At 45.1% G+C, this 25782-nt stretch overlaps 1 protein-coding gene and 1 non-coding gene across 2 annotated transcripts in view; one reads left to right on the top strand and one right to left on the bottom strand.

Moving 5' to 3' along the window:
- LOC107111006 (neurexin-1) overlaps positions 1-25782 on the bottom strand; it is a 736478-nt gene that overhangs the window by 20755 nt on the left and 689941 nt on the right. The window lies entirely within an intron of this gene.
- TRNAE-CUC lies at positions 286-357 on the top strand. Its single transcript has one exon. It is a non-coding gene; the product is annotated as a tRNA-Glu (tRNA).

The following is a 25782-nucleotide window of genomic DNA, read 5'->3' as shown; positions in this document are numbered from 1 at the left end:
CTCTTTGTCATCTATTAAGATTCTTCCTGGGGCATCAAGATCTGTGTGGACCAACAGCCACATGGAGGACTGCCGTGAGGAGGGGGAAAGGTTGCAAAATTGTCCCTTCCCCCCTCTTCTGTGGTCTGCTGACAGAAAAAAGGTTGCTGGAGCCATTTTGACCCCTTCTCACTGCACATCCCCCAGCCTCCACAGATTGTCATCCACATGGCTCATGCAACTCCAGGAACTCCAGTGATCACAAAGGACTGTTGGGGGTAGCAGAATGCAACACCCACCATGGGAGGGGCTGTAGTTCAGTGGAAGAACCTCTGCTTCTCATGCAGAAGGTCCCAGGTTCAATCCCTGGCATCTCTAGTTAATAGTACTAGGCAGTAGGTGATGTGAAGAGAGATACTGCCAGTTTGTGTAGGCAGTACTGACCTTGATGGACTGCTGGTGTCATTCAGTATAAGGCAGCTTTATGTGTCTTTCTCTTTTGGGAGGGGCTATGGCTCAGTGGTAGAGCAACTGCTTGGCATGTAGAAGGTCCCAGGTTCAGTTCCTGGTATTTCCAACTAAAAGGATCAGGCGTTAGGTGATGTGAAAGCCCTGAGATTCTGGAAAGTGGCTGTCAGTCTGAGAAGACAACACTGACCCTGACTGACCAAGGATCTGATTCATTGTAGGGCAGCTCCATATGCACTTTCTGCTCAGCAGTGGATACAGGCCATTTTTTGCAAGATAACAAATCACAGCTTGTTGTTTCCTCCAATTTGGACATCAGAACAAACTCTAGTTTCTTAGGAACCTATAAACATTTCATATTATTCTGAGCCATATATAGGAGAAGAAGGTGGATGGGAGGATAGAAAACTTGAGCCCTAGGGCTGCAGTGGGTTCATTCTCACAATGAATAAACTATGGTTTATTCTGAATCTGAAAGTGCCTACTGTGGCTCCAAGTCGTGCTGGAATTTTCTGGTTTCTAATGCCCACAGGTCACATGCAAATTAGGACAGTATACAAAATTCTTGTCCAGATAATAATATAATACTTTCAGATTAACAGAGAACCAAACATGGCTCAGTTTTAATCGAATGTATCAGAAGAAAAGCAAATATGGTTCCCAAATATGATGAAGTTTTGTCTGTGCACTGCATGAATAATTTCCCCTTCCACGAGCTGAGGCTAAAAAACGGAAATGCAGGGAGATCTGTCAAGGAAGTATCCTTGTACCGAAAGCCCAGAAGATGCTTCCAGCACATGGCACATGCTTCCAGGTCTGATCTGGTCACTTATTCGAGCTGCCTCCCTACCCTGCAGTTCTGCAGTCATCATTTGCTACACTGGCACAGTCTGCAATTCCAAAGGTTAGACTTATTGATCCAAAATAGAGGATTTAAGTGTCATTACAAGCAGTGGTGCGCCTGAACCCCTTCTAAAGATAGCCAGTGGGCTGCATCTAAACACCTTTTGCCCAAATAGAAGGCACTTCTGATCATAAAAGGGGAAGAGGCATGTAATCTACATGGATTTATCCCTTGAACTGCTGCCCCCAAGCACTTTTCCTCAAGGTTACATGAAGCCTCTGCATCTTTTCGGATAGAGGTTAGAAGGATCCATTCCACAGAAACCTGCAATTCTGTTTGGATCCAATGCAGTTTACTTTGATACAATTATCTGTTGGGGTGGGAGGAGTATAGACATCAGCTACAGCCTTTAACAATTTCTTTTCTTCCATTCCACAGCCAGCTGAAGCAGAACAAGGCTTTTCACTATGTTTATAAGACACTAGGGGTTACCCTGCTTGTCCCTGGGAATAATGATCTCTGGAAATAATGGGGGATCGGTCTGAATAGGTCACAGTGCAATACCAACTCAAGTTCCCTAATAATTTCCAAACTTAAAAAGACAGAAATAAAGGTTTGGGTCCAAAGGCTTAAGACAAAAAGCAAAAAGTCAGAGTTGCCTTCGAGATGCTGCTGTTGATTTTCTTGCCACAAATAAATGTGTGTTTGGGAATCGTTGGTTCTTCCCTCCCTCTGTTAACCATTAACTCCCACAGAGACCTGGCTTTGTACAGCACAATATACAACGCAATGCACAAATCGCTCCTAACACTTTGTCAGATGATTTTAGTGACTGCTTCACTGTCCTCTTTATTCTTCATTTTTAAAGAATTAGTGCCACCGTTGCCCCATACAGCATGTTCAATAAAGGACGCTTTATGCAGATGCGATAATTTGCAAACTGCTTATATGTGCTCATTGGCTACTTTCTGCATTAACAATGAAATGTTTGTAATGAGATATACACAGAAATGCACATACTAGGGGTGTGCACACACACTCACACACAAAAGGATTTTTCAGATTTGGGCAGAGGTCATTTCGGGGGGAAACGCGGGGGATCGCAGTCCCCCCAGGTGAGGTACGGGGGGCGGGGCACATGATGAAGCCCTGCCCCCTGCTTCCGGCCACCCCACTTCCAGCCCTCATTCAGCCAGGAGGAGGCAGGAGAAGAGGGAGGGTAAGTTGCTTCCTCCCTGCCTCTCCCCACCCCTGCCTGCCTGGGGCCAGGGAGGGCCTTCGCGGGGCTTCCTTGCACTCCCGCCGGCCTTGCAGGTCCACCGCCGGGCCCCTTGCAGTGGAGCTGCAAGGCCGCCGCCGGCGGCCGGGACCGTTGGGGGCGGGGTGTGTGGCCTTATGACACACTTCCGGTGATGTCAGGGGGTGTGGCCTCATGACACACTTCCGGTGATGTCAGGGGGTGTGGCATATGCTAATGAGTTATGCTAATGAGTTCCCCTAGCTCTTTTTCTATGAAACAACCCTTGGATTTGGGTATATTGGACCTGAAAAAATATTGGTACTCCCAGTATTCGCAAATTCCAATACTGGTATGGTATTTGAATTTTGGATTTTTGCGGGGAATCCTGTATTTTTTCAGCTCCATTATAGCCTATGGGGACCATTATAGCTAATGGAAAATCTTTCTGGGGGTATCTGGTAGTCGGGCGGGGGGGGTGTTTTTTGAGCATAGCTGCTGGTGCCTGTCCTCAGAGGAACCCCCAAGTTTCAAACTGCTTTGGACCAGGGGGTCCAATTCTATGGGCCCCCAAACAAGGTGCCCTGATCCTCCCTTATTTCCACTGGGTGGAACTAAAAAAAATCAAGGGCAAAACAGAGAATCTCTGCTGTAGAAACTGAAGATGGTGGTGGGGGTGCAATGCACAGAGTGCCAAGCAAAACCCAGTGACACTGTGGTGATGTCAGCTCAACGAATCCAAGCCCAGCAGAACACTCTGATGGCATTTAAATGGCTCAAAATCCCTTTAAATGCCTTCTGCAAGTCCTGCTACTCCACTCCAAAGGCATTAAAGGGGCTGCAAGCCTTTTAATCACCTTTTTAACTGTGGCTATCCAGAGTTCCTGGATACTTCCAAATATTTTCAGGGTTATTTGGGATTGGCTATACCAGATAACCAAAATAATCCTCAAATGTATATGCAGCTGAAAAAATAGCCGAAAAGTACCGGTAAGGTATTTTTGTTTAATTTTTCAGCTTAGATATGCCGAATGCACACCACAAGTCAGCAGCCACAGGATACCAGTGCACATAACATATGCGTGCATATGTGTGCATACACACATGCAGTTACTGAGAATTGTAGGCAGAGTCTTCCTGGTCATTTTAATGGTATTTATTTATTTTTTATTAATTGCATTTATACCCCACCCTCCCCACAATGCAGGCTCAGGGCGGCTCACAGTCAGTACATAAACTACAATTAAAACCACATAAAACCATATAAAACAATTCCATTATTAATATACTCTCTAAAGATCCTTCTGCACCAGATCTTCCTGCGGCTGGATGTTAAAACCAAGGGCCAGGGCTCTACAATGGTGGCAGCACCCTAGCTGAAAGCCTGGCGGAAGAGCTCCGTCTTGCAGGCCCTGTGGAACTGCAAGAGGTCCCACAGGGCCCTGATCTCCTTTCGGAGTTCATTCCACCAGGCCGCCACTGAGAAAGCCCTGGCCCTGGTAGTTGCAAGCCTGGCCTCCTTTGGACCAGGGAGGGTCAATTGATTTTGAGACCCCAACCGAAGTGCTCTCTGGGGTATATATGGGGAAAGGCGGTCCTGCAGGTATGCTGGACCCTGGCCATATAGGGCTTTAAAGGTAAGAACCAGCACCTTGAAGTGGATTCGGTATGCTATTGGCAGCCAGTGCAGTTGTTGCAGCACCAGCTGGATGTGTTCCCACTTGGGGAGACCCATCAAAAGCCTGGCTGCAGCATTCTGCACTAGCTGCAGCTTCTGGATCTGCAACAAGGGCAGCCCCATGTAGAGAGCATTACAGTAGTCTAGTCTCAAGGTGACCATAGCATGGATCACTGTTGCTAGGTCGGTGCGGTCGAGGAAAGGAACCAACTGCCTGATCAGCTGAGGATGGTAAAAGGCCAACCTGGCAGTGGCCGCTACCTGGGCCTCCATCGCTAGGGAGGCATCCAGGAGGACTCCCAAACTCCTAACCTCCGGCTCTGGCACCAATGGTGCCCTGTCGAAGGTCGGGAGTGGGAACCCCACCCCTGAACCACCCCGACTCAAGCACAGGACCTCCGTCTTCGTTGGGTTCAGTTTTAGCCGACAGCCTGAGCCAACCAGCCACAGCTTGTAGTGCCTGGTCCAGGTCTTCTGGTCTGGAGTCGGAATGGCTGCTTAAAATCAGGTAGAGCTGGGTGTCATCAGCGTACTGGTGACATCCCAGCCCATGCCTCCAGACAATCTGGGTAAGGGGGCGCATATAGATGTTAAATAACATTGGGGAGAGCACTGTCCCTTGAGGCACTCCACAGTCCAGTGGATGCCTCTTGGACTGCTGTTCCCCTAGCACCACCCTTTGACCCCTACCTTGGAGAAAGGAAGCAAGCCATTGTAAGGCAAGCCCCTGAATTCCTATGTTGGCGAGGCGGTGGACCAGTCAAATGCTGCCGACAGGTCCAGCAACATCAGCACCGCCGATCTGCCTTGATCCAGATGCCTTTGGAGGTCATCCGTGAGGGCAACCAGTGCCGTCTCCGTCCCATGACCAGGGCGAAAGCCGGACTGGAAGGGGTCTAAGATGGAAGCATCATCCAAAAAGCTCTATAGCTGACTCGCTACCACCCTCTCTATTAATTTGCCCAAATAAGGCAAATTGGAAACCAGCTGATAGTTGGCCAATTCAGCCGGATCCAGAGATTTTTTTTTCAACAGAGGGCAGACCACTGCTTCCTTAAGCACTCCAGGGAACTGTCGCTCAGTGAGGGACTTGTTGATAATCTCCCTCAGGGTGCCTTGAAACCCATCACAGCCAGCTTTAATTAGCCATGATGGGCACGGATCAAGGCAGTATGTGGTAGGGCGAACAGCTAGGAATACTCAGGCTTGTTCATATGCCAAAACTTGAATAAGTTACCTAGAATTGAATAACTACTGACCAGTCTCAAATGTACTATTCTTGAGCAAGGTGATTTCATGAGTGGTGGCTGGGCAACTTCAGGGATTCCTGAATGAAGTGGATTATTTGGATCCATTTCAGTTTGGTTTCAGGCCTATTATGGGACTGAAATTGTAATAATCTGCACCAGGGGATGGATGGTAGAATGTCACCCTGTTAATTCTCCTGGATCTCTCAATGGCTTTTGATACCATGAATCATAGTATCCTTTTGGGGGGTATTTTTTGATATTTTTAAAAAATATGTGCATATATGTGTGTATGTAGTATGTGTGCACCTGGAAGTCATGACAACCTTTGGTGTGCACTGACCCCTACAGAGGGCCTGGAGGATATTCAGAGAGATGGTTGAAGAAAACCTGCCCCCGCCTCTCGCCTCTGGTATTCCAAGGAGGTCTCTCATCCAAGTACTTGCCAGAGTTGACCCGGCTTAGCTTCTGAGATCTGACAAGATGGGGCTTGCCTGGGCTATCCAGATCAGGGCAATCATGATATCCTTTTGAACTGTCTTTCTGGGCTGGGATTGGGAGGCACTGTTTTGTGGTAGTTCCAGTCTTACCTGGAGGGTAGGTTTCAGAAGGTGGGGCTGGGGGACTGGTGCTCTGCCCCTTAGCCCTTGGTCTACAGGGTTCTCTAAGGTTCTAACTTGTCATCTATGCTTTTAACATCTATGAAAAGTAACTGGGAAAGGTCATCTAGAGATTTGGGCCAAGCTATCACAAATCACAAAGGATCACTGCCTTATCGTGGCGAGGGGGCTTGCGTGGTTCGATGAGGCTGTGGGCTATGCCATGGAGGGCCACCCAAGATGAACAGGCCACAGCAGAGAACTCAGACCAAGTGTGATCCACTGGAGAAGGAAATGGCAACCCACTCCAGTATCTTTGCCAAGAAAACCCCATGGACAGTATCAAAAGGCTAAAAGATATGACGCTGGAAGATGAGCCCCTCAGGTTGGAAGGTGTCCAATATGCTAATGAGGAAGAGCAGAGGGCAAGTACAAGTAACCCCAGAAAGAGTGAAGCGGCTGGGCCAAAGCCGAAAGGAAGCTCAGTTGTGGATGTGTCTGATGGTGAAAGGAAAGTCCGATGCTGCAAAGAACAATACTGCATAGGAACCAGGAATGTAAGATCTATGAATCAAGGTAAGCTTGACGTGGTCAAAAATGAAATGGCAAGACTGAACATTGATATCTTAGGAATCAGTGAACTAAAGTGGACAGGAAGGGGAGAATTTAACTCATAAGACCATTATATCTTCTATTGTGGCCAGGAATCTCGTAGAAAAAATGGTGTGGCCTTTATAGTCAACAAGAGAGTGCAAAAGTCAGTACTGGGATACAATCTCAAAAATGACAGAATGATCTCAGTCTGAATCCAAGGCAAACCATTCAACATCACAGTAACCAAAGTCTATGCCCCAACCAACTGATGCAGAAGAGGCTTAAGTGGACCGGTTCTATGAAGACCTACAACACATCCTAGAACTAACACCAAAAAATGATGTCCTCATCATCATAGGGGACTGGAATGCTAAAGTAGGAAGTCAAAAGGTAACCGGAATAACAGGCAAGTTTGGCCTTGGAAAGCAAGATGAAGCAGGGCAAAGGTTAACAGAGGGGCAGATAATGGTAGGATGATGGTTAGCTGGGAAGGGGATGGGGTTGCCAACTCCAAGTTGGGAAATTCCTGGGGATTTGAGGGGTGGAGCCTGGAGAGGGTGGGGTTTGAGGAGGTCGTCAGAGCAAATTTACGCTGAGTGCCCAAGGCCTTAGCACTCTCCCAGAGCCTCTTTCTAGAGCTCGTATTTATTTCCACAATGAGCCTTATTCCTAGTATATATGTATGTGTGTGTGTGTGTGTGTGTATAAAGATTATTGCTGTGTGGTGTTTTGCCAATGCACAGGATGAGTATATGTGTTCATTAATAAACCATCACATAAAAATAACATTAATGCAATCAGCCTGTGCAATCACATCAAGAATTTGTTTTATCAGTACCCATGTGTACATTGGTAATATAGAAGTGGGAAACTTGGAATTGATCTGAAAACTGTGGCAAGCTATGTTTGTTTCAATTTTGGAAGTAATTTTAGAAATCCTCCTACCTAAACTGGAATTAAAAGGAACAGAATACAGCACAAAGAGAATTGCCGGAACAATAAAGTTGGGAATGAGCAAAATCTGTTCAGTTGTAATTGTTCTTCAATTCATTCCAATCCCATCCTTCCTTCGGTGAGTTCCCAACAACTCTGCAGGTTAAGAAACAAGACGGTCTAAGGAAAGCCATCATGACTCAGTGATTATTTGAAGCCAGGTCCAAGTTGCCATGCAAAAATAATCCACTTTCCTTGTTACGGCACAAAGCATAGGATGTGACTGTTAGGGAACAAGTCCCCCGACAGGCTCTTACAATGACCCCAGACAGGAAACAAAATGGCTGCAAGATAGGATCTGTGAAGGAGTAAGGAAGCAGTAAAATGCAGTGAGATGACATTCATCTATCAGGGGAGCAGGAGCCAAGTGTAGCAATAGGACTAAAAAAAGTAGTTTAACCTTCAGCCTGGATTTTGACAGACTGTCAAATTAGCTGCAGAAGATCCTCGTGCAACTGGTGTCCTCCTCATTGCCTCGATCAGTGAAATGAACCGTTGCAAGGCACCCACTTCACCTTGATCATATCTTTTGGACACGTCACTGCAGATTGGCATGCCAGGCTCCCTTATAACATTAAAGAGTTGTGTCGGTAAAGGCAAAAGGGAAGGGTTGGGCTTGTGTTTGTGCAATGCAGAGGTACAAGCTTGTGCTGAGAAGACAAAGCAGATTTGGTTGAGAATGGCAGATCCCTTTTCAGGTCTCTGTGTGTCTGGGGCTACCACTGCAGCTGCCATCTACCCATTTACCTGCCCCACATTCTGTCACTCAACTGTGACAAAAACCAGAACTCAGGAGAGGACTATGCAGATAAAGGGGAGGGGCATGCAAACAGAGCCAGGTTTTGTTTTCAGTGACTGAGATTCCCAAAGGCAGGAAGTGTGTTCAGCCTCTACTCCATCAATGTCCTCAATGCAAAACTTTAATGTATAGAACACATTTCTGCTCCCCTACTAACTGCAAGTTCTTGAGGCAGCTTACAACTTTTTTTTTTAAAGAAACAATAGGAATGCTCCACTAAAATGAAACACAACCATCAGCAAGTTAAAAGAGCCACAGATCCTGAATTTAATTCCACCACATGTCTGGTAAAAACAGCATGAAGCTGTCTTTGCACCTAAAGATCATCAAAGCCAGCATTAGATCGGCAGGTGTTTAAGAGACTTCTCACCATCTAGGTATAAAGACCTGCCACCTGGGAAAGGGGAGGCTGCTTACCATCTTGGCTTTCAGACTGCTAGTTTTTCTTATTTGCATCCCATTAGGTGTTTGGTGATGCTGGTGCAGTGTTTTCCCCAAGATCAGTTGCAGCTCTAGAGCTTTCCTGCAATTGTAGGAAGAAGCTTTTGAATTCTAAGTGGTGTTAAGAAGGAACTGGGTGACAGGTCGAGTTTTGAAATAATAGGAGCCATGACCCAGAAGGTCCTTTCTCAGGTGCCCATCCATCTACCATCAGGTGGTGGGGGCACCCAAATGCAGAGTCTCCAAAGATGGGTAGGTTCATATGGGAGAAGGCAGTCTTTAAGGTATGGTGGCCCCAAGCCAAATCGAGCTTTAAAGCCAGGGTGGTGTAGTGGCTAAGAGTGGCAGACTCTAATCTGGAGAACCGGGTTTGATTCCCCACTCCTCCATGAGAAGCCTGTTGGGTGACCATGGGACTCTCTCAGCCCCACCTACCTCACAAGGTGCCTGTTGCGGGGAGAGGAAAGAAAGGAGATTGCAAGCTGCTTTGAGTCTCCTTAAGATAGAGAAAAGTGGGGTATAGAAACCAGTTCTTCTTCTTCTTCCTCTTCTTCTAGAGGTCAGTACCAGCATTTTGAATTGAGCTAGAAGCAAATGGGTGGTGGGGTTTAGATGAAATGAGACTGGAGTTATATGGTCCCTATGACCAATTCCAGTCAGCATTTTGACTATAGCACTCTGTACCAACTGTAGCTTCTGGACAGTTTTCAATGGCAGCCCCATGCAGAGTGCATTGCAGTGATCTAATACAGATGTTACCAGGGCATAAACCATAGTGCACAGATCCTTCCTGCCCAGGAAGTGCTGCAGCTGGCTTACCAGCCAAAGCAGGAGAAAGGACCCCTAGCTACTGCTGCCCCCTGTTTATCCAATAGGAGGACTGTGTTCAGCAGCAACCCCAAGCTATAATCTGTTCTTTTAAGGGGAGTGTAACTCCATCCAGAACAAAAGATATCCCAATTTCTGGGCCAAACATCCCCCCCCACACACACACACCAGTAGCACCTCCCTTTTGTTAGAATTAAGTTTCAGTTTATTAGCCCTCACCCATCCCCAAACTGCCTCCAGGCACCAGTTCACCAGATGGGCAACAACAAAATCAGATTGATTATATCATTTGCAGTCAAAAATGGAGAAGCTCTATACTGTCAGTAAAAACAAGACCTGGAGCTGACTGTGGCTCAGATCATGAGCTACTAATTGCAAAATTCAGACTTAAACTGAAGAAAATTGGGAAAACCACTTGGCTATTCAGGTTTTACCTACATTACATCCCTTATGAATATACAGTGGAAGTGAAGAATAGATTTAAGGGACTAGATTTGATAGACAGAGTGGCTGAAGAACTATGAATGGAGGTTCATGACATTGTACAGGAGGCAGCAATCACCACCATCTCAAGGAAAAAGAAATGTAAGAAAGCAAAGTGGCTGTCTGATGAGGCATTACAAATAGCAGAGGAATGAAGGGAAGCAAAAGGCAAAGGTGAAAAGGAAAGCTTTTCCCAACTGAATGCAGATTTCCAGAGAACAGCAAGGAGAGACAAGGAAGCCTTCCTGAATAATAGAGGAAAACAATAGAATGGGAAGGACTAGACATCTCTTCAAGAAAATTGGAGAAATCAAGGGAATGTTCCGTGCAAAGCTGGCCATGATAAAGGACAAAAACTGTAGGAAAAGATGGCAAGAATACACAGACGAACTATACAAGAAAGACCTCAATGTCCTTGACAACCACGACGGTGTAATCACTGACTTCGAACCAGACATCCTGGAATGCAAAGTCAAATGGGCCTTAGAAAGCATTACTAACAACTAACCTAGTGGAGGTGATGGTACCCCAGCTGAGCTATTCAAAGTCTTAAAAGATGATGCTGTTAGTGCTGCACTCAATATGCCAGCAAATTTGGAAAACACAACAATGGCCACAGGATTAGAAAAGGTCAGTTTACATTCCAATCCCAAAGAAGGGTCAGGCCAAGGAATGTTCAAACTCTCACACACTTGCACTCATTTCACATGCTAGCAAGGTCTTGCTCAAAATCCTACAAGCTAGGCTTCAGCAGTACATGCATAGAGAACTGCCAGAAGTACAAGCTGGGTTTCGAAGAGGTAGAGGAACTAGAGACCAACATTCGCTGGATTATGGAGAAAGCAAGAGAGTACCAGAAAAACATCTGCTTCTGCTTCATTGACTATGCTAAAGCCTTTGATTGTGTGGATCACAACAAACTTTTGGGAATGAGGATGAAGCAGGAGGGTAAGTAGCCGGGCCTTCTGACACACTTCCGGTGATGTCAGGGGGTGTGGCCTTCTGTCACTTCCGGTGATGTCAGGGGGCGTGGCATATGCAAATACGTTATGCTAATGAGTTATGCTAATGAGCTCCGGCAGCTCTTTTTCTACAACAAGACCCCTGGGAAAAGGAGTACGACAAGGATGTATATCGTCACCTTGCTTATTTAAGTTATATGCAGAGTACATCATGCGAAATGCTGGCCTGGATGAATCACAAGCGGGAATTAAGATTGATGGGGAAAAGATCAACAACCTCAGATATGCAGACAATACCACTCTAATGGCAGAAAGTGAAGGGGACCTCAAGACCCTCTTGCTTTTGGTGAAACAGGAGAGCACAAAAGTTGGCTTGAAACTCAACATAAAAAACAACCCTAAGATTCGGCCCCATCACTTCTTGGCAAATAGAAGGGGAAGTCATGGAAACAGTGACAGACTTCCTGGGGTTCAACATCACTGCAGATGGTGACTGCAGCCATGAAATTAAAAGACGGCTGCTCCTTGGGAGGAAAGCAATGGCAAACTAGGCAGCATAATAAAAAGTAGAGACATCACCCTGCCAATAAAAGTCCGTATGGTCAAAGCAATGGTATTCCTGGTAGTAATGTATGGCTGTGAGAGCTGGACTATAAGGAAGGCCGAGCGCCGAAGAATAGATGCATTTGAATTATGGTGCTGGAGAAGACTCTTCAGAGGCCCTTGGACTGCAAGGAGATCAAATCAGTCAATCCTAAAAGAAATCAACCCTGACTGTTCCCTGGAAGGCAGATACTGAAGCTGAAGCTCAAATATTTTGGCCACCAAATGAGAAGGGAGCACTCATTGGAGAAGACGCTGATGCTGGGAAAGATTGAAGGTAAAAGAAGAAGGGGACAGCAAAGGATGAGATGGTTAGATGGTGTTATCGATGCAACAAACATGAAATTAAGCAAACTCCGGAGCATGATGGAAGACAGGGCCATGGAGTCGCAAAGAGTCGGACTCGACTGTGCGACTGAACAACAACAACCCATGACTGACAACCTCCGGAGGCATCTGGGTCAGGGCGGCAGTACTGTTGTTGTTAGATCTGTTGGCCGCATTTGACACAGTCGACCACCAGTTACTAGTCCACCGCCTCGCCGATGTGGGGATTCAGGGGCTTGCCCTACAATGGCTTACTTCCTTTCTCCAAGGTCAGGGGGAAAGGGTGGCGTTAGGGGAACAGCAGTCCAGGAGACACCTGCTGGAATGTGGTGTGCCCCAAGGGGCTGTGCTGTCCCCGATGTTATTTAACATCTATATGCGCCCCCTTGCCCAGATTGCCCGGAGGTATGGGCTGGGGTGTCATCAGTACGCTGATGACACCCAGCTCTATCTGATGTTGGGCGGCCAGTCAGACTCCAGACCGGAAGACCTGGATGGGGCTTTGCAGGCTGCGGCTGGTTGGCTTAGACTGAGTCGGCTGAAGTTGAATCCAGCGAAGACAGAGGTCCTGTGCCTGAGTCGGGGTGGTTTGGGGGTGGGGATCCCACTTCCGACCTTCGGGGGGGCTCCATTGGTGCCAGCACCGGAGGTTCGGAGTCTGGGTGTGCTCCTGGATCCCACCCTTACCATGGAGGCCCAGGTAGCAGCCACTGCTAAGTCGGCCTTTTACCACCTTAGGCTGATTAGGCAGTTGGTTCCCTACCTTGACCGCACTGACCTGGTCACAGTGATCCATGCGATGGTGACCTCGAGACTAGACTACTGTAACACTCTCTACATGGGGCTGCCCTTGTCGTGGATCCGGAAGCTGCAGCTGGTGCAGAATGCCGCAGCCAGGCTGTTGATGGGTCTCCCTAGATGGGAGCACATCCAGTCTGTGCTGAGGACATTGCACTGGCTGCCAATAGCGTACCGAATCCACTTCAAGGTGCTGGTTCTTACCTTTAAAGCCCTATATGGCCAGGGTCCGACATACCTACGGGACCGCCTTTCTCTGTATATACCGCAGAGAGTACTACGGTCTGGGTCTCAAGATTGGCTGACCCTCCCTGGCCCGAGGGAGGCCAAGCTAGCTATTACCAAAGCTGGAGCCTTTTCAGTGGTGGCCCCTACCTGGTGGAACGAGCTCCCGGAGGAGATCAGGGCCCTGTGGGACCTTTTGCAGTTCCACAGGGCCTGCAAGACGGAGCTCTTCCGCCAGGCATTTAATTAGGGGCCGCCGCTACTGCAGGCCACTACTGCAGAGCTCTGGTCTGTGGTTTTAACATCCAACTGATTATGAGCAGAAACATCATGGAACATCTGGGCAGTGGAAATTTACTCTGACAATATACCATCTAGGTTAATTTTAATTGCCGCCAGCACTTTGTATTTATATTGTTTTTATTTGTGTGGTTAAATATTTGTGTATTTTAAATGTATTTATGCTTTTATGGAAGCCACCCTGAGCTTGCCTTGCGGGGAGGGCGGGGTATAAATTTGATAATAAATAAAATGATAGTGACAACCATTGATATGGATCAAGATGCAGAAACTGACTACCTGATGACCCTGCATGCTGGCCAAGGATTAGTTTTCAGTGTTAAATTCAACTAGTGGAGGATCCTAGTTCTTAAAAAAAAGTAATTAGGTACAACTTACTTTTAGGGTTGTCAGCTGTGGATAGGAAAATTCCTGGAGATTTTGAGTTGGAACCTTGGGATGGTGTGGTTTGGTGAGGCGAGGGACCTCAATGGGTTATAATGGCATAGAGAGCACCCTCCGTAGCAGACATTTTCTCAAGGCAAACTGATCTCTGTAGCCTGGAGATCAGTCATCCTTGTGGGAGATCTTCAGCTGCCACGTGGAGATTGGCAACCCTACTTACTTTTCAGTATAACTATTCTTGAGGTGGGAAACAACAACCAAACCAAAATATCAATGAAACTTTCCAATAAGCAAAAAATATGTAGCAGCCAATAAAACCAAACTGGACCATTAACAAGAAAAACTCTTGCCTTAAAAAAACAAAAAACACCCAAAACCATCTTTGAACATCATATAAAAAATCCATAATCCCAAATCTGGCAAACCTCACTAGGCAACTATAGTAATCAATTAAGTGCCACCACTGAGAAATCCCCACTAACCTATCAAAATTAATCTGTGCTAGATCTTTAACTTCAACTATATTACACTAGACCGTATGAAGGAGGGAGATTCCATCAAAGCTAGAGGGCAGCACTTCCTGTTTTCTCTCTGTGAACTTGGTTTTCTGGTCTTATGGCTGCTAAAGCAAGACATCGGTGTTCAAATTCTAGTACTCTGTTAAAACTGTAGTTGTATGCTTGCTTCATATCACTGCAAACATTCTTTATTTCCCTAGAAATTGTAGTTTGGTAAGCATGCCCAGTGTTTTCTATTAGAGATGTGTAGCCTCTGCTTCCTTCAATGAAGTGTACAGACTGTCTCCAGAGACATCATCACACACAAAGGCTGGAGTAAGAGTTTGGAAGACTACTGATAGACAGGGATACTTTCAGACTATCCTTCATCTTTCAAATCCTCCAGAAACTCTACATCTAGAGTTATGAGACTAGCTCCCACAGCTGTCTGTCTTTTACTCCCTGCATACACATCTGGAACTAGAAGTGCTTGTCTCTGCTTCCTGGATTATCTACTTGTAGACCCTGTCTATCTACTCACTTAGGCAAAGAACAGCTTTAAAAGCTATTGACAGCCCTAGCCCTCACCTTTCCCTTTTTCTCTTGTACCTTTTCTAAAGACTGATATCCACCTTTCTTTCTGCCCTTTCTTCTGTTCTTATCTCATGTTTCATATAGATGCACGTGCATGCACACATATATATCTCAGGTGGCCTAATCCACATTATGTAGCAAGAAAGAATTAACTCCCAGTCAGTCTCCTGGAAATTATTTTCCAAATCATGAGCTGGCAGGAAGTGGAAAGCTTTAAGAACCCCATGAACAGAAGCAAGCTAGGCAAGTGTGTCACTACAACATAGCAAGCAAAAAGAGATTTATTTACAAAAATTGCCCAGTCTGGGGCAGAATTCTCATATTACATTAATCACACATCTAACAGATGGATAGATATGGTGTGATGCCCAAATAGCACACATAGTACACCATCTGTGATTTATATTAAATGATTAACAGTGTCATCCTAAGCAGTGTACCCTTCTAAGCCCATGAACCTCAAAGGACTTAGAGAGGTGTTACTCTGCGCAGGACTGCCCTATTAAAAGGGCTCAGAATACTCATGGGGGAGTCTGAATCTCATTTCCCTATTCCCGTCTCCTGCTTGTGGTTTTTTCCCTCTCTGACCCCCATCGGCAGTGCCTGCAACCTCTCTTCTTCTCACCCATTCAAATCAAGTCAAATCAACCCAAACATTCTCTAGAAAGCTAAAATGACTAAACTGAGGCTATCGTACCTTGATCACATTATGAGAAGATAAGGGTCACTGGAGAAGAGAATAATGCTAGGAAAAGTTGAAGGCAGCAGTAAAAGAGGAAGGCCCAACATGAGATGGATTGACTCAATCAAGGAAGTTACGGCCCTCAGTCTGAAGGACCTGAGCAAGGCTTTTAATGATGGGATGTTTTGGAGGTCACTAATTCATTGTTGTTGTTCTTCATAGGGTTGCCATAAGCTGGAAGTGACTTGGCAGCACTTAACACACACAAACACACATGCCTCCTGGGGGTATTCACCTTCTGAACCACGCTCTTGGCTGTTTGTTACATCATGTTCTGTTGCTTAAAAGGGTTGGACTCTGTGGCCCCAAAATGTGTAAAATAGGTTTCTTTATGCTTTTACTCTGTTTTCTTATGTTGTAATTCCAATTTTACTTTATATGGATTTTGTATTTTCCAATCTGTAATAAACCTGACTTCCTACTGTGTGTGTGTGTATCTCAATAAAATATAAAATATATATGCCGCCCTGAGCCTGCTTGCGGGGAGGGTGGGATGCAACTGTAATTAAACAAACAAACGAACAAATAAATAAAAGCTTGTCTGACTGACTGGTTAGGAAACAGATTTATTTCCACATGAAATGAGACTCCAGAATCTCAGTGACTTCCTGACTCCAACATTTTGTTAGAGAGTTGAAGTGGAAGGCATGTGTATTAACAGAGATTAAGCAGATTTAAAACTAGTGCTCTCTGTTTGTCCAACAGAATGTGAGAGGAAGTTGGTGGTGCATGCTAAATTGTTAAAAAAATGTAACTGCCATATGTGTACATGCTGCAACAGGTATTTCACCTAACAAGTGAGATGCCAACCACAATACTTGGGGCGGAAAAGAAGGCGGAAGGGCAGCCCAGCTTCCTTGTGTCAGAATTTCAAGCATCTCAGGTGTGGAGAAAACAATCTTTATATTTCTTTGCTCTGACTGAAATTATTTGAGAACAGGTCTAAAAAAGTGGATGCAAAATTATTGTATTTATACCTCGCTTTTCAGCCTAGATTGGCTGTCACTACAGTTTATCCATCAGAAACATGCAATATGAGGTATAGATGAGAGTGTGAGTGTAGCTACAGTCTAGATTTCAGAGTCTGTATTTCTTGTGTGTTATGTTGCTTTTGCTACAACCTGCCTGTCTAGTTGATTCCTTCTGTGCATTTTTTAATTAAAGCCAATTGCAGAACCGTCATAAAATGCACAATCAGTATTCTGATTATGACAGAGAAATGTAAAGCCCTGTTTTTCTTTCTCCACAGGATGAAAGAAGTTTCACCATTACAGTAGTATCTGTTAGGGCCTAGCAGAAAAATAATAAGATAGCTGTTTTATGACATTCTCATTGCTTTTATTTTGTTCTGTTTTCTCCAGACATATTCTGCCACTCACTGGCAGTTTAAATTCCAGATTTTCCTATCCTTAGCTCTGCGGGACTCTTCTCTATCCAATGCAGGAAGGTGGCAGGCTGGGAAATCAGTTATTGCCATATGAGCACCCCCCCACCAATGAATTTCAGCAACAACTAAATCCTAGAGTAAGACATTTATCTGGATTACATCTGTATGGTATTGCTATCTCATTGGTCCTGTTGAATAAAACTATGGAGGAGGTGTTATTCAATATTTTCCCCAAGGATCTGCAAACATATCACAAATATTTTAGGCCACTTATATGTATATGCATCAGTCCTGGAAGATTCCTTTTGAAATGGAACCTAAACCCCTTCAAAGAATCCCTCTGAAAATGATTTCAAGACTGTGAATTGGCCATGAAGACTGACTGACTGAGAAGATTTTAATCATCCTCTCTGAGGAAGAGGAGGAGGACATCTATATATAAAAAAGAAAGTCCCCTCACAGTAAAATCAACAGCGAGGCCAAACCACTGGACCTAGAGACACCAAATTAGGGGAGAGTGCTCCCATTGTGGCGTAGGTGCTTGCTAAGAAGGGTTTTTTAGAAATTCGACCCCTAAGGGGGTCAAAAGGGGGAAAATGTGCTCCCCCCATTGATTCCAAAGTGGCTGCCAGGCAGCTGTCTCCCTACAGCCCCCACTCTCTGATTGGTCAGCTGCAGAGCTCAGTGTTCTGAGGTAAAACCCCCCAACAGTTATAGGGGACTGCAGAGAGCTAATGACAGTTGAGGAAATCAGGAGTGGCCAAGAACCACTTGTGAGGTGAAGCAAAGCTGCTGGCCCAGCCTCCCTGATGGCTTCCAACACACTCCCCCCACAGCCCCACCTCCACAGGGGCTTCTAATACTCCCCCCTCCCCCTCCTGCACTGGACAGGCAGCTGCCTGTCAGGTGTAGGAGAGGAGGTGGGATGCTTACAGCCACCGGGGAGGTTTGCTCAGCAGGATTGCCTTAGCCCCCCTGATGCCTTTAAATACAATCCCCCCCCCCCGACACCAGACAGGGCAGTGTCTGTCAGGTGTAGGAGCAGGACCAGGGTATGAATGTTTATGGGGAGATAGTAAAGGGCATTTCTAGGAGCCATTTTGATGTGTGCCTCCCTCATGAACCTGAAGAAATGTCCACCACATCACCACTCCCTCACACGAACTCCCTCTCACACCTCTCACCTCTTACTGTCCCCAAGAAAACTCCTGGCAAATGTTGAGCCAGATACACCAACGTTACAAGGAGGAGGCAACTTAGGAATACGGCAAAGACATTTGCACATAGTACTCCTGTAGTGCACTGAGCTGCACAGGCCAAATACCAGCAAGATCACCCTGAGGTGATCAGAACAACAGAGTCTCCATATGAGCAAAACAATCCAGGAACACAAGTAGAGAGGCCATCACTTTCGTGGAAGGCGGCAGGAGTTGACTTAACAGACGACTGCTTCTTAAATGGACAGTTCTATGTGTCCTGCTCCAGAGTGAGCTCACCAAGCAGCCTGGTGATCCTAGCACCTGAGGGCAGAACCACCAATGTGGTCTAGAGAGAGGACCTCCAGTAGAGGCGGGGGGAAGTATGTATGTCTCACTTCATTTCTTACACTACGATCTTCTCTGTTAGAATTCCTACAACAAATGTCACATTTCAAATTTCACATCATCAGTATTATAACAGGATTTACGGAACTTAAATACCATAGTGAAGCACGGGTAGCAGGCTAGTATTGTCATATTCTGATATCAGAACTGGAAGTCCATACTCTTCCTTTTGTGTGAGGAGTGAGAATAAACTTGCCAAGTACTCAAGACTATTTACAGTCCCCTAGTGTTTGCTCTTAAGAAGACAATAGACATAATTTGCTGTTTAGCAACTCTAGCTTGAACAGGGCTGCCAGACTGAACCTGGCAGCCAGTGATTAAAGCTGGAAGCAGGTACACGAGGGGGGGGGGTGCAATGCTGGTGATGTTGCCAATGTCACTACGTTACTTCTGGGGAAAACCCAGAAGTGATGTAGGGAAGATCTAGTAGATGCCAGAAGCTCTATTGTAGAACAGATTCCCCCAGAAATGATGTAGTGATGTCAGTGATGTTGCTGTCCCCCCCCCCCCCAATCCCACTGCTGTTCGCATTGGCACCTAAAGCATTGGTGGGAGCAAGTGGGGGGAGGGACTGGAGCACATGCTGGCATTGTGCCAGTTTGCTGGTGTCTATGATTCTACTATTGAGTTTTTGTTAAACCTAAACCCATGATGTCACTTCCTTTGTGCTGGAAGTGACCTCCATTGTGCCCCCCCCATTGGAATGGCCTGCCCACCCATTCTCCTGGCTTTCCTCAAACTATGCAAAGTTCAGTTGTTCTGGGGGGCTTTTTTGCACAGGCAATAGAGCTGTACTGCAATGAAATGGTTCAGAAAGATGTTTTGATAAAGGGATAAGGACTGTGTTGTGTCTATTGCTGTAAGAATTCTCCTACTATGTAACTTAAGCATCATTTAATGTATTATGTTTGAATGCCTGTGTTTTGTTTCGGGTTTGTTTGAGCTCTGTTTCAGATCTCTGCATGTTTTCAGATTTCTGCAACCCAAACCCTATTGCACTCTTTAGTGGATGCCCCAACCTGTTGATTGTATTTGCTTTATACCATGTAATCCACTTTGAGTCTCAGACCAAAAGGCAGACTATAAATACCATAAATAAAATAAAATAAATTCCTCTGTTCACCTCTATCGGTAGCCTACCTAAGAATCCCCAGAATAAAGATTGAAGACACCCTGAATTCCTCTCCAGAGTTCACTAAACTATTCTACCTCATCTCTGTTTGTATGTTCTGTGAATTTAATGGCAGACATGACCACTGAGTTCTGTTCTTAACAAGAAGATGACTTATCAACCATGAGCACACGAGATATAACAGTAATTAGAATTCTGCAGCTGTAAGACAATACTCTTGCTACACGGTCAGTTCATCACCCTATGGCAAGGTCATTGGGATTAACTCCTGCATGTTGATTTGGACAACAGACATGATAGCTGCTTGTTTGTCTGACCCTGTATGCATTTTCTTTTGCCTTAATTTTTTTGCCCTCTCCTGTTGAACAGAAATCTCGGGTAGTAACTTGAAGAGACCTTCTTCACTGACCTTGGAAGAGGAAAAACATACATACGCACATAGTGGTAAAAATTAATAAGGGGTGCCTTATAAAAAACAATGGGAACTAATCTAATGGAAAATTGAAATCATTTGCGGTTCAGTTTCAACCTGCGGTAGGAGGAGACACATTCAGTAAATCATTTGGAAGCACAAAAATTCTGCTCGCTCTCTTGTGTGACATGAGAGGGAAGTAAAATAGTGTTTGCTCTTTCATTATCACTGGGAATCATCATAAGGCACAGATGAGCAGAGCAGAACAGGCCTGCAAGGATCTGCTAACAGGAAAGCTGGGCCACTCTCATTGGTTTTAAAACTCAACCACAGGCTGGTGAATGTAAATATGGCCTTAAAATGCTTGTGTTTGCAAATGGTGCTGTACCATCACAATATATACACACACTCAAGATATATGACTTGTGGGGTCAATACTGAAAAGTGAGGCTGTTGGGTTGGTTGGTTTGTATGTTGCTAGAAGACCCGAACAAAGGGAAAGTATGTTCAACAGTGGTAACAAAAATATCTTAAGTAGGGATAGCACCTATTATCTTTTGTAGATATTTCACTTTTGGAACATTTTGCTGTGAAAGCAAATATGCTATTTTCATGGTGGAAGAATTTTGCACTATTTTAGCTTGCATTAATGCAATAATTTAAAGGCACAGATGCTTTCTTTGCAATAATATCAGTGTGCATCCATGCCCAGTTACAAGACTCCACAGCTTAGAGGGAGCATTGCCTGAGGCCCTGCAGAGACACTGCCAGCCAGAGGAGTCAATACTGATCTTGGCAGAACAAGGGTATGATGCACTGTAAGGAATCTTCATAAGGAAGCTACCTTCTCCTCCTCTGAGATGATGCAGGGGAGCTTTGCAAGCAGCAGCTGTACCAAGCTTCCCTGCACATGGAACTTCCCCCCACACAAGCCTTGTTCTCCATTTGCATCTTGTTATCTCAGCTATCTGCAGTCTAGATAACCAGCCTAGCACAATCTTGTCAGAGCTCAGCAGGTAAGCAGAACTGGCCACGGAAACTCTTGTCTTGAAACCCCCCTGATGGGGTTGCCATAAGTCAGTTGTGACTTATATAGGGAAATATAGGGCAAAAAGGGAAGAGCTCCAGTTGTGCTAGAAAGCTAGCACATGGAGGCATCTTTGTTTTTGCCAGCACTTATCTGCTTTTAGATCAAGTGTTTTTTGTGGAGAAAGAAAGAATGGGGAGGTAAAACAAAAGTTCAACCCCCAGGAGGTGGTAGGGTGGGGATCCCCCCCCCCAGTTTTTGATAATTTAAAATGCTAAATATGGTGTAAAACATTTTTATTGTTGAATCTTTTATAATGTTTTTATTATATATGCATTTTATCACTATTTTAGGGCAAGCCAAGTGGCACAGGAATATGGATGGAAATATTGGCCAGTGAATAATGAATTTTGTTTCTGTTTTCCCCAAACTTCGGATTTTTCTTTGAATCAGTTAGGCTACTTGCCATCTCTACCTATGTGTGTGGGGGATCCTGAATTTAACCAACAAAGAGAGGGATGCTGGAAGAAGTTGTCCTGTGGTGGGCTTGTGCTTATGGGGATTTCTTATGCCATTCCCACCAGGAAATTTTGTTCAGTCTGGCTTCCATTGACTTTTTACCTAATGCATAATCTCAATTAATCTTCAATTGTGCATATACAGTGCCTACCACGTGTTTCCCCAGTCTCTGCCTTTTAAAAGACTAGTGTGTTCGGTGCAGAGTGGCAGAGATTAATTGCTGGTTTGTATAGGTTTTCTCTCTAAATAAAAACACATATTATTGCCTTGTTCCTCCCGGAATGCAGAAATGCAATTTGATATCAGTTCCCCCAAGCACCACTTAATCTAACCAAGTCTGAAGCATGTCCTGCTCAAGAGGAAGCAAAGACACTGTAACAGCATCGCTTGAAACATATTTTTTCCTGCTCACCTTTAAACAAGCAGTCTGAATAAGAGTTCTACAGAGCTTGGAAGCTTGCACGCTATTATATGATGTTTCGGTTGGTCCTAATAAAAGCTATAGAGAGGGAAGGCAGCATGGTATAGCTGCCTTCTCATCAGATCTCATCAGATCTCGGAAACTAAGCAAGGTCATTGCTTGGAAGTGTAGGACAAGGGATCAATGAATGTGATTTATGAATGTAATTCCTGACATTCCTCCTGTCTTTTATGCTACCAGCTGTCATTGTGCCTTCTTAGGAGCCTGACCACAGTATATTCAGATCCTAGTATTTAGCCCAGACAGAAGAAACTTATATATAATGGTTTTATTCCCTTTTAGAAAAAAGGTAGAATTTAAGAAGCCTTTAGTAGTAATTAGAAAGCAAGAGAATGGAATGCGCTTGAGATTAATAGCATAGTTGGAAAATGCAGCACCCCGGTTGAAGGACATCCGAGAGCGAAATATATGTACTATAACAATAACTGTAGAGAATCTGGATATTCCCAAACAACATCTTGTCTGCCAAGAGTCGAGTCCCATGTGAACTATTACACCTTATCAGGAAACTGCCCAGTACTATACTGAGACAAATGAGTGCTAAATAATACATGAAAGAAGACTTCACTATTTGAAGTTCCTCACTGTTCTGGGACCAGATAAGCAGACCCAAATACTTGTAATTCTGACCAGCACAGGGGTACACCAATGGAGAGGTGCCTGCACAAAGGATGCTACCTATTTGCAACCAATTAGGGATTTCTTGAAGTATGAATTATAGTGATGTCATTTGGGGGTATAAGAACATATGCCCTTCCTGGTTGGGGCAGAATACAGCTTAGTGTCACTGGATGTAAGGTATCCAGTCCTGTATTTTCCTTTTATTGCAATAAACAGATTTTTATCCAACTCCCTGGACTCTGTGTGTTCCTTATCCGACCCCAGGAGCACATGGGGCACAGATTTGTGCATCAGAAGGGAGACGACCAAGGGAGACTCTGCAGGGGAAGGCAACTGGTAAGCCACCTCTGCTCCCCACTTGCTTTGGACGCCCCTTGATGGGGTTGCCATAAGTCAATTGCAACTTCATGGAATATATATGCATAATAAAAGATATGGCAAGGATTTTGCTTCTGAATTTTACTTTGAACTAACATGGCTGCCCAGAATATCTGCCCAAACGCAAGTTCCTGATGTCCCAATTCATTCAAGGACCTTTTCCTGTGTTTCTTGGTCTGGGATTTGCTTTTCTACAAGAAAATCATGTGTGGTGGTGGAGTACCATTTCAATGTCCCAACCATGTGCACTGAGTAGTCATGGCCACATTAATACGCTGCCATGCAGCTTCAAGTGAGAGGAGGCATTTGAGGATTATATTCCACATTAAAGTAGGTTTCCCCAAACCCAGAGCCAGTTTGTTGTAGTGGTTAGGAGCACAGACTCTAATATGGGAGAACCAGATTTGAGTCCCCACTCCTTCACATGCAGCTGCTGGTGTGACCTTGGGTCAGTCATGTCTTTCTCAGAGCTGTTCTCTCACAAGCAGTTCTCAAAAGAGCTCTCTCAGTCCCGCATACCTCACAGGGCGTCTGTTGTGGCGAGGGAAAGTGAAAGGGATTGTAAACCGCTATGAGACTCCTTCAGGTAATGAAGGGCCGGATATAAATCCAATCTCTTATCTTCTTTTTCTTCTTCTACCCTCCCCCCTCACATTTCATGCAGTATCTCCACTACCTCCCCAGTAAAGTGATCCAAGAACAGAAGGTGGACAGATTCACATGTATGAAGGACATTATTTTAAAATATTTTCCCCTTTATGATCTTTTTTTTAAAAAAGGGGGGATTCACTTAATGGGTAGTAACATACCTTTAGTTTAATTGTATTAGCTACTGAATGGGCCTTTTCCAGGCAAAAAAGCAGGATAAAACTAAAGATAAACTGAAAACACCTTTGTCCATGGGGATAAACAGGTCAGAAAGAGGGGTCAGGCAGTACTGTTTGCCCAGTGCTTTCTTTCATATTGTTTCTGCATCCACTGTGATGAAATAAAACCATGCCCAAAGGCAATTAACTCCTAATGCCATGCAGAACAGCATGGTGCATTTAGTCCCCAAATGTGTGTCCCATATGTCCAGTTGCAGAAGGCAACTGCCACAAGTGTTTACAATTCCATTCCCTGGTTTATTGTGCCGATTTGCTTGTGCCAGTGGTTGCATTTGAAGCTTCAAGGTTAGAATCCCTGTGGGAAAGAAAGTGATTTTGCATGGAAGGGTGGTTATTATTATGAAATTCAGAATGTGAAGGAAACAAAGGAATGAGGCCGGGTATTTCAGCCTAGTTTAACTGCAGTTAGAGGTTTTCTTTTTTCCTCCTTCTCTGAGACTGCACCACGAATTACGTTTTGTGACATAATGGTGCCCTCTAGTGCTTTTATTAAGCATGGTATCTTTCGGGTATACTGTTTGTAAATGAAAGAATCATGAGTGTAAAGCTCTGTTGAACCAAACTGTACCATGGTGAGCCAGCAGCCCTTCAAGCTGTACGGAACTGTTCTCCTGTAAGTTATCACCCATGCTACAAAACTCAAAACCTGGCAGTTTCAGCCCACAGGTGTTCTACAAAGACAGGAGGCTTCTGATTCTGATGCTGGGAGCCTGGCCAAGTCATGAGAACAGCTGCCCAAGATGTAAGACAAATGGGCAGGTGGCTCACTCTGCAGCTTTGGGATCTGGCCGTAGCTTAAGACCAAACAGATCAAATGAGACAAGAGGAAGCAGTTTTACATGAGTGATGGAAATGCTTTGAAGCACATGAGCAAAGTGATTTTTGGGCTATGACTGCTCAGCATGGAGTGCCTGTTCCAGATGTGGCACAGTTGGTTTGTTTCTTTCTTTTTTTTCGCCTAGTCAAGCCACACTTTGATGGGGGCATTGGAGAAGGAGCTGAACTCTCAGCAACTGCCTGCACCTCCCTAAAGAAGTCAACCCCATGGTTTGGAGTGGCTGCTATGGATAAGGAGAATGGTCTGAAATGTTGTTCCCTTATTAAAGCTAAGCAGGTCTACACTTGGTTGGTGCCTGAACAGAAAACTGCCTCAGTGTCAGAACAGATGTGACTGCCTAGGAGATCTATAGCTGGATATTCTCAGTGGTATTAAAAGGTAAATCTTGGGCACATTCCGCCTCAGTTCTGACCAGCGTCATGGGAGGGGGGGGTTAAACTTTCCATGCCTGCACATTTCCACCTATTGAAATGGCTTATCCTGTGCCTTGGGAAGAAGAGAGAGAGAGAGAGAGAGAGACAGACAGAGAGAGAGAGACAGAGACAGAGAGACAGAGAGGTTGGCACAACATCAGAATCACCCCCGCCCCCCAAGGCTAAAATGTTACGATATGAACCTATGTTTGTATTTCTGTATAGTGGTGATGCTGTTTGTGTGTTTCTCTAGCATGAATACCTATGCATTGTGTATTCAGGGATTGCTGTTTGGTTGTGTTGCTTTGTTCTGCATCTCATGTTTGCCTAGAAATAGGCTGGCCTAGGGCTGCTGCTGCACATACGGACCATGTGCGTCCCTGGAATGTATCCTGTGATGCTGCATCAGGATAGAGAAGACACCGCGCCATTGCACCCACTCTCAGAGCTATGGAAAATCC

This window comes from Gekko japonicus, unplaced genomic scaffold, assembly GCF_001447785.1.
Source record: "Gekko japonicus isolate JY-2015 unplaced genomic scaffold, Gekko_japonicus_V1.1 scaffold447, whole genome shotgun sequence".
In the NCBI taxonomy this organism is placed as follows: Eukaryota; Metazoa; Chordata; class Lepidosauria; order Squamata; family Gekkonidae; genus Gekko; species Gekko japonicus.
This window is presented reverse-complemented; position numbering and strand designations above follow the sequence as displayed.